The following is a 10,975-nucleotide window of genomic DNA, read 5'->3' as shown; positions in this document are numbered from 1 at the left end:
CTTATTTGGGGTATCAGTGGACCACACATGATCCAATGTAGCTTCGCCACTGACTATGTGGCGCATTTAAAAAGAGAGGTGTTTGAGGATTTCGAATTTGTTAAATAAGATACCCGAGAAATGATAGAACTTTATAAGTAATAATTTGTGCCGGTTCTCCATTCGAAAATATTATTTTATATTTATAACACATTATGCATAATTAAATACAATATACGATATGATTTGTATAGGAGCGTCTTGAAAAAATCTTAACATACATAAATCATGTATATATCGATGTTTATTAATGTAATATTACAAATTTACAACTTTTTTTTCTTTTGATAGAAAACATTACAATATTACAATTGGCATCAGCTTTGATTAGTGTTAATATCCTGTAAATACAAAATTTTGTTTTAATTAGAGTGACTACAATACAAGAAAATATAGCAATAAATTGAAAAAGTATCTATAAAGTTAAAGGAGATTAGTACTCCACAAAAAGAAATTAAAGGAGTTGATACAATTAAATTTCAAGATTTGGTACTTTAACCAACTGTTCAATTGTTCATAGTTGTTAAGTAGTCAACCCAATCAATAATGTTAAAGTTTAGTTGAGATTTGATGCAAAATTAGATTTCCACAGTAAAAACACACCCTTTCTTTACACGTCATTCTATATCAATATAATTTTCGTCTCTGATAAATTTATACGGAGCATTTCTTAGTCTATGATAAGATGTATACTACGGAGTAATTACTCTATATTTATTGAGTTATACTCCGTATTTTTCTTACATGTAAATGAATTATTATTATTTCCATATCAGTGCAATTGTGCAACTATTTATATAACATCTCAATTAATTTTTAGTGAATGTAATAAACTAAAGACAAACCATGGAGAACGATGTCACGTTATCATGATAACAACAACAAAATTGTCCAAAAAACTTAATTATTTTTGGTTTTATATGAATTCCTATCAAGATTTTGTGTTATCATTTTGAGATGCCCTTAGTAATACGTTTGTAACAGAAATTAAAATGTTATACTTCATACAAAATTACGTGGGAAAATAGGGGGTCCATTTTACAAATTGGGGGAATATTAAACATAAGAAATTAAGAAGTCGTTAATTAGACAACTGTTGAAGTTGAAGCCAACCAAATTAATATTTGTATTATTTGTGAATAATTTTGCAATCTTATCCTGTTTTCGTAATGCCATAATAATCGGGTTGTTGATATAACTGGGTCCACGGGTGAACCAAATTCTTCAGTCAGCATCATCAACTATGGGTCGGGCCGGGGCGGGTCGGGTTGCTGCGCCCGCATGCATTTGCGTTTGACGTATAGTTTCTCCGTTTTAAAATACTTGCAACAGTTTGATTAGCGTACATTTATCAATGCACAGGTTTGACCATAAATATATACTTTTATGTATTACTTCATACTCCTCCGTCCCAAAATTATCTTCCTGTTTTCCTAAACGAGCGTCTCAAAATTATCTTCCTGTTTCTAATTTTGGCTACTAAGGTCCTCACTTTCTCATGTACTATATTAATTAAAATTGAATTGAAAACCCCACCCATGTACTATATTTCACTTTTCTCATGTACTATATTCCATTTTTCGAGTAAATAGGTCTGGAGGTCCCTTAACTTTGCCAAAAGGAGCAGTTAAGTCCCTCAAGTTTCAAAAGGAGCATTTAGGTCCCTCAAAATGGATGGAATAAGCTATTTTTATTAACACCGTTACATTTTCCGTTAAGTTCAATTAAATAATAATAAAACTGATTTTAAATAAAGGGAAATCAATTTACATGTGTATAAATGATTTAAAATAGCTTCTTTTGATTTTGACTTAGCTTTTTCAAGTTCCTTAGCCTTTTCATTTGCTTAATTTTTCACCCTACACATTTCATCATAACAGAGCAATTTAACCCTATACATCTACAATAAAAATTAACAAAATATATTAAAAGAGATGCTAAAATATTTGATCTTGATTAATTCCGAGAAAGAAAAAACTGAGATCTAATCCCCTCAAACAAATAGATTGATCATTTGGTGGAAGATGGCAGTGTATTCCATTGAATAATGATATAGGGATTACAATATGATCGAGTCCTAATTCATTAATATGACTAAAAGTCTAATATACATCAAATATCTCAAGGCAAAATCCTATGAGATATCTAAGTATTTAAAAATCAAGTGTCGATGTGATTACAAATAGTTCTTACACTTAACTTATTAAACACAAAATCACAACATATATTAATAAAGGATAATCTAGTTACATGACAATGGTCCTTCCCCACTGTACAAGGCTAGTAAATACCCGTTGCCAACCCAATCCTCAAAAGGGTAATACACTTGAACCATAACATAAGACCAACCGAGTAACGGATACCATTTATGCACAATTTGATCCGACTCACGTTTGTTCGGCCCGGGATACAGACATTCTGGGATACAGACCAACTGCCTCGCGTACCTTCTGTTCACATGCCATCCATTCGTTTCATGTACTGCTTGAAGCCTTGGTTTGATGGCCATCATCTAGAACTCTCGAGGTGAGGCCCCACGAGGTGGATCCCTTCACAACACGCCTTTGTCGAACCCAAGCTTCACTTCATCGAAAAATGATTTCCTCACCATTCGATGATCTGCTTTTCAGGATTCTCCAATATTCACAACCCCTTTGAGAATGACTCAACAAGGGGTCATGGAAGCATGACATTGGAAGGCTACTTAGACAGAGAAACTACGGTCGTGTTTTTTTTATGACTAATTTTTATTTTCTGATATGGGGGGTGATATTTGTATACGAAATCTTCTATGGTTAAGAAGATATTCATTGTGTTGTGATGAATTGAAAGGAAAAAAAACTGGGTTGTTGAGTAGAAGAAGAAATATATATGGAGTATTGAATACAAACCAAGATATAAGAGATGAATATTGTTGTAATGCTTTAAGCCAACCCCCTTGTGTTTATATAGTCAAGGAAGACCAATGGAAGATAAGCTGTTTCTCACATCTCAATGCTCCTCATTAAATACTTAGGAGTAGTTAGTAGACCAAGGAAGACCAAATTAAATATAGTCTTGTTGTAATGCTTTAAGCCAACCCCCTTGTGTTTATATAGTCAAGGAAGACCAATGGAAGATAAGCTGTTTCTCACATCTCAATGCTCCTCATTAAATACTTAGGAGTAGTTAGTAGACCAAGGAAGACCAAATTAAATATAGTGCGTCTGAAATGCAACTTGTATCTAATACAAATGTTTAAATTTCCAGAACAGTGGATACATACTCCGTATATGTGCCTAGTTTGAACACATACTCCGTATTAAGGTTCATTACCTTACTCGGACGAAGCTCTTTTACGTCCTCTTATCTAACGAGTATGACCATTAATTGAATTTCGTTAAATAATACTCTGATGAGCGAGCTTAGCTTTGAGACGAGATAGAACACAAAATGAGGCTCATTAAACAAATCAGTTTGGACATGATCTGAACACAAACATGCTCGTTCATGTTACAAGCTCGTGAACAAGCTCGTTTATGTTCATTTATTTAATTAATTAGACGGGCTTGAACAGACATCTAAACTTGATAAATAAATTAGATTCAGGAGCATGAAATATTGGACATATCGGTAAGTGCAACGTCTAATTGTAAATTGTAACAAAATTCATAATTCACGTTCTACAAAATTTTTAAGTGTTTTATTTGCCATGGAATGTTAAATACTCTGTTTTTTGAGAGCCTCAGCGGCTATATTTTTGTAAAAAGCTAACTGAAATGAATTTCCCTTTATTTAATTATTGGTAAATGGTAAATGTAACTGTTTTTTGTCGTTTAGTGCCTTTTATTTAGTTTCCTTTTAATTTAATTGAATTTTAACGGCCGTTAGTAACAGAAGTCAAAAAGCAGCGGTTTCCATCCATTTTGAGGGACCTAAATGCTCCTTTTGAAACTTGAGGGACCTAACTGCTCCTTTTGGCAAAGTTTAGGGACCTGCAGATCTATTTACTCTCCATTTTTCCATACAAGTCCACTTTTTCATGTACTATATTCCACTTTTTCATGTACTATATTCCACTTTTTTTTAAATCTGTATTTTTGGTTAAACAGGAAGATAATTATGGGAAGGAGGGAGTAATTAGTAAACACTAAATATTGACGCTTCTTTGGTTTGACGAAGGGTGGATATGGGTGGGAAACTGGGAATAGTAGCTCGTCACCTTGAAGGCCAGGTGATTTCGTTGCGATGCGAAAATTAATCCAGCTGGCTGGCATGATTCAAATATGTCTTACTGTTCAATTAACGATTCTACACAATCCTGCATTATTTTCTTGACTAGCGAAAAACTCGTAAATTTGAATCACATTGAGAAAGTTATTAATAAATAAATATTGTTAATTACTGCTTATTTAGCAAATAAACAACTATATATTTCAATTATTAAGGTTTTCACCTATAATATAACCACTTTCAATGAAATTTTGCGATTCGATTCTAAGAGTCATTTTCGATTCAAAGTAGAATCCCGATTTTGATAACCTTGCAGACTGGTAGCCTCTTAGGTGAATATAGAATACACCCTTATTATAAATTGAACTTAAGAACTCTTATCAAGCCTTTTTTTACACCGGCCTATCAACCCTAATCTAAACCTATTAGTTACTTTGTATAAAATAAAATTATAAGAAAAATAAGATGAATAAAACATAACTTAATTATAACGTACAACCGTACATGCATGCTCGTCTCACATTCTCCGGCTTACATTCTTATCAAGATTACATAATTTGAAATGAAAATTCAAGTGAGAGAGGAAGTTGAAAACATAAAAATGATAGTGAAAATGAGCGAAAGTGATTTTGATACATATAAAATAATTTTAGCACATTTACTGTAAGAGTTTAAAAATTCGTCCACTATATAAAGGTGGATCAGAAGCAATAAAATAGCGTATCAAAATCAGTTCGGTAAAGAAGGAGGAGTTCTAGTCTTCTAGAGTCTATCCAATATTCCAATCTTTAGGATGACATGTACTACGTAGGAATTGTCCTCGATCATATCCTAAGATCCCAAAAAAAAAAAAAAAAGTTAGTAAAAATTCGATCTAATTCCATGGACATGGAGTGCTCTTTACTTATATGAGTTATCTTTTTGTTTCCCAACCCCATTTGCAACTTTACTACGTTTTGACATTCTTGCCATATCATTTAATGTACTCTCGTAAAAGGACATTTATACTTTCAACATCATTTTTCTACACTAACCGTTTCAAAAAAATCTTTACAGTTACTATTTGCACGAACTCCAATGCTATATTTAACTACTAATATATCCAATTTCGTATGTGAAAAAATTATAAAATTTGATATTCTGAAAATACATACCGAGACCAATCTGACAAGATCTTATATGTAACATTTTGATGTATATAACAGTGAGAATTTACGGTCAAAATTTTTATACTTTGGACACATTTTCCAAAGCGTAAAGAACTTTAAAAAACGGAGGTAGTATACTCCAATAATTACACTCTAATTTATTGCGACTTATTAGTTGAAAAATTGCATTTCTACTCTACTCTGTATAAGATAATACACGAGTTGACTTTTGTTGGTGTCCTTCCTTTGAACTCATACTATTTTATTTTACTTAAAGGAAAATTAATTCATTAATAAAGAGTCATACGACATCTACAAGAGAAATATAGATCTAACAAATACATGACAAATTGAATCAAATAAACGTTTCCTTCATCAAAACTACGATCGTTGAATGAATCTTGCACTGTAGAACATCTTCAGTATATAACGCTAGAACATGCAGCCTTTTCAGAGAGAGGGTCATCGATTTGTTGTAGTCATGAGGATGATTTCCACTTGATTCATTTGAATGTACTCGAAAAAATGATATATGTTGCGATCCCGCATAAAACTTTACCAACGAACCAATTCTACATAAATCCACAAAACGACAAACCAAACATACTAATACTAACTCCACCACAGGGAGACTAACGAACAAGGACGAACTCCGCCCATATGGTGAAAATTTATTGAATTTAGGAGACAGTAATTGAATTAAATGAAGGAAAAGGGTCAGAAATAGTCTAATTTCCGACCTACGACAGCCAAGAAATAAACCCTAGAAAATGAGAGAGGGAGAGAGGATGGGAGAGCGGCTGTTTCGAACTCATACTATCTCTAATTCTCTAGTGTACCAAATATGAACTACGTAGTACTATTTTAAGGAATATTTAACTTTTTTATATTTAATTAATATTATAAAATATTTATATAAAATGCTATACATGCATCGTGTGCATAAATATTGTGTACTCCGTATGTAATTGTAGAGACAATTTCATCATCTAAGAAGAAAAAACGCACAATCTCGATCTCTCTTTGAAATTATAACTTTTTATGTATTAATTAAGGAAATTGATGTAATTTTCTTACGCATTATTTAATAAAAGGTGGCGAAATTGTTTTAAAATTCCTAAAATACTCTTGCATACTACAAAAAATTGTACCATTAACGACGAAAAATCCCGTCGCTAAAGGCCAATAATTGTTGATTAATGACGGGATTTTCTGTCGCGAACCCGTCATAAAAGGGGGTCGTCGTTAATGGAAAATCCCGTCGTTAACCCGTCGTAAAAGACATTTGCGACGGTTATTCCCGTCTTTGTTTGGTTGTTAGCCCCGTCACAAAAGGCTTTTGCAACGGAATTTTTAGCCCGTTATAATTAGGTTGTCGTTAAAGATACAAATTCTTGTAGTAATGGTTTTTTAGATTTTTAGATTATCAATTTTTTGGCAGATATTAGACCATCCTAGCTAGTATTGTTTTGTTATTTGTCTGCTTTTGAAAATTGACATTTAACAAGGACTAGTTAGAAAGATTAGTGGAGATACGTGTTGTATTGCTCTTAGCTTTTTCCTTATTTATTGTCAATCACAATATACTAATTGTGAGGGATTTTATTTGTATATTATACACAATAACACAAATTAATTCTGGTAAGAGACGCATGTCATGTCACTCATTGATCTCTTATCTAACTAAATTGAACTTCAATTATCCGGATCGAAACCTAATACTACAAAAAATTGTATTATTAACGACGAAAAATCCCGTCGCTAAAAACCAATAATCATTGATTAATGACAGGATTTCCTGTCGCGAACCCGTTATAAAAGGGGGCTGTCGTTAATGGAAAATCTCGCCGTTAACCCGTCGTAAAAGACATTTGCGACAATTGTTCCCGTCTTTGTTTGGTTGTTAGCCCCGTCGCAAAAGGCTTTGCGACGGAATTTTCGACCCATCGTAATTAGGTTGTCGTTAAAGATACAAAATTCTTGTAGTGTTATATAATAAGCTGAAATAATTAAGTGAAAAATTAAGTGAGAAAAACAAAATAACATCGATCGATAAAAATGTAGGACACAATTGATAAATTTGTAAAAATTATGAATCAATTAAAGTTGATTGATTGCTATTGAATTAGTTAGCATGTATTAATCTTTCAAGTTTTAATTCCATAATTGTGAGGACATATACCACGTACTACTACTATAATTGAATAAGTGATGGAAGATAATTCAAAAGGATAAGAACGATTTCAATTCATCATTATATGTAGTCATAATCACTCGATCACTAGCTAAGCTAGTTACGTGAATAATCATGCATCTTGTGATGTTGTCAAATGTATTTTATGAATAATTATTACATATTTAAAGTAATTAATTAAATTAATTATAAATTTGAAATTTTCCCACATAAATATATATACGTAGTATAATTGACACTAGTGATAGACGTCTCTTTAAAATCAATTTTTTGAAGTAAGCTAAGTATCTCTGCCTTTTAGCTTTTGCTTCTCATATACATACCTTGAAGAAGTAGTCGTATGTAGTTGTATGTACGAAGATACTTAGCTTACAACAAAGGAGATTGATTCAATCTTATGATGCGTTTCTATTCACCTGTTTTTCACCTTTTTTTTTTTTCTGAATTTATTTTATTCGAATTTGACTGAATTTATCTGAATTTAACAAAACTTATTTTAGTTAAAAATCATACTTGGGTAACTCTTATTTTTTCTAAACTTGTAATATATAACTAAACTTATTTTTCCTGAAAGAAGTGGAATAACTAGGTGAGCAGAATAAAACCTTAGTTAAGAGGTAATTATATATAAGTTCAATTCTAGCTAGTGATCGATCGGCTGAGTAGTTTTGTAGAAATCAATTTCGAGTTTCGATATTAAGGGGAGCTACTTTTAACGACATAAACTAGTTTTTGAGCCCGGACGATGCCTCAGGTTACTACATTAACGACATTCACATTTACTTATATTTTTTTTTAGCAATGATAACACGAAACATGTATAACTTAATGGTAAAAGCTTTATTCTTTAAACTCAAGGTCAGGGGTTCAAATCTTATGTGAACCATATTTGACATTTTTTTTTAATGTAGGTGACCATTACATGGAGTGAACGACCCATACACAGAACGCCACACTAATCGACATTATGACTTTATATTAGTAGTTAAACAAATTTAAGGTAGCTAGACCTTGTCAACTTATGATGTAATTATGTAACGTACTAGTCAGAGTTAATTAACTAAGTTATAGTTCAGTCATACAAACGTAACTTTCACATACGAGTAGTTAACTTGAAACTTGAAGACATAAAAAAGAACACCAAAGTTGAAAAAAAGTAAATTAAGGATTCCATATACACTATGTATGTAATACAATTTAAAATGATATATCTAGAACTCCCGTGTAGTATTCGAGAAGTAGCTAAATTATTACAATAAATTAAATCATATTCGTTCAAAAAAATTGGGTTAAGGTTCTGTTCTACTGGACTTATTTTGACTGAATATATATTATCTGAACTTATATGAACTTAACTGAACTTATCTGAAATTATTTTAAAGGAACTTATTTTGTATGAAATAAACTTATTTGTGTGTAAAAATGTCTGAAAAAAACTTATTTTTTACTGAACTTATATATTAATCTAAACTTATCTAAACTTAACTGAACTAATTTTATAAACAGAACAGATCAAACAGACCCTAAGGTAAAGTCCTCGTTACTAGCTAGACCAAGCGTATAATTAAGCTTGATCATTCATCCAATAATTTGGTTGTCTAATACTAATTGTTGACTACTATATACTTGTATATATACTATAAGTCTCCCACTTGCTAATATTCAAATAAAAGAAAATTAATGTTTAGTAATTGGTGACATATATATACAATTTGTTTTAAATTGCAAAGAGGTGCCAACTCTTTAGGTGGAATAATATATATTATGATGCTTAAATTAAATATATCTATAGTTTAATTATTTATATTAAAATAATTTATATTAATGGTTAGGAGAGGGGAGGCTCAACCAACCTTATCATTAAAATTTGATAGTGGTTTTAATATAACAAGGCAAAACAAAAAGGATGATTACTATACACATGGCATTGCAAAGTTGTTGCTTATTAGCTAATCCATATTATGGAGGATATCATTATATAGATGACTATACACTAATTAAATTAAAGTTGAAATAATAATAATTTTTATTTTAATTATGATAAAGACCCCTTAAATTTAATTATTTGGGTTTCCACCTCCCCAACTTTATTCCAAACTTGTAAAATAGTTGGCCCTCTTATGCAATTATTGTTTTCTAAAAGGTCTACTCTCTTACTTTTCATTTTCTTTATGTTTTTGGTCTTTGCTGTCGACTCGCAGGACAACGTTCGAGTATGAGATACCATTCACATCTACAAAAATTTAATTAACAAGTTTTTATTTTAAAATTTAATTAATTTGAGAGGAAATTGGGATTAGAATTTTAGGGTTATTTTAGGAAAGAAATATAATATTAAAATATATATATATTGAAAATCAAATAAAAATATTTGGACTAACTAAATATTTTAGGATCTCTCTCAAAAAAAATAAGCTAAGTATTTTAGGAAATAAACATAATATTAAAATATATATATTGAAAATCAAATAAAAATATTTGACTAGCTAAGTATTTTACTAATATTTCAATAAGAGTTGGTCATTGTTCATCACTCTGAAAGATTTTATTTTATTTTTTATTGTATAAGATACTACGCGTATTTTAATTTTTATGTAATTACTCATCAAAAAGGAAAAGATTTGGACTAGAGGAAAGAATCCAAAAAAATAAAGTAGTGCTTGTTGATACAAGTACGTCTTAACCTAGCATAAAATACCAAATTATTAGGTATAATAATCTTGAGGTTCAAATTGATTACCCCCCATTAATTATACATACATAGGTATATATGTAAGTTGTTTTAATACGCGTATTTTTATACCGCGATACTCCTTTTTAGGCTCCTTTGACTTATTATCTTATTTAGGTTGAACTATATTATCTGAAAATCTTAACTTAACTTAACTTTTTCGAACTTATTTTGTCTGAAATAAATTTATATACGGAGTATTTGTGTATGAAAAGTTTCAAAGAACTGTGTAAATCGTGTGCATGCAAAACCCGTTAATATAATAAAAATAAGAGAATATAATAAAATATGGATATAGTAAGAGAAATGTGTAAAAATGTAGGTGGGTTTAAGAAAAAATGAATAAAACAAGAGAAATTTAGTGAAAAGTATTGTTGTGGGGTAAAAAAAAAAAAGATAAGATAGTCAATTTTTATGTCAAAAAATAGTACTCCACTCCCTATAAAGCACAACGTAAAAGCATTATAAAACAGATTAAAACAGGAAGTGTAAAGATCATTTTAAAACTGAGGTATAGTAGTACATAATATAATCGGAAATTCCAAAATAATATTAGTGGCAAAACCGTAATAAACTCAAAATGAAAGGGTAATATTGAACAATGAAACATTCACAATATAAGCACACGGACATCTCACACACATTCGAAAT

Source organism: Spinacia oleracea, chromosome 6, assembly GCF_020520425.1.
Source record: "Spinacia oleracea cultivar Varoflay chromosome 6, BTI_SOV_V1, whole genome shotgun sequence".
NCBI lineage: Eukaryota > Viridiplantae > Streptophyta > Magnoliopsida > Caryophyllales > Amaranthaceae > Spinacia > Spinacia oleracea.
The sequence above is the reverse complement of the archived record's forward strand: the minus strand, read 5'-3'. Positions refer to the sequence as shown.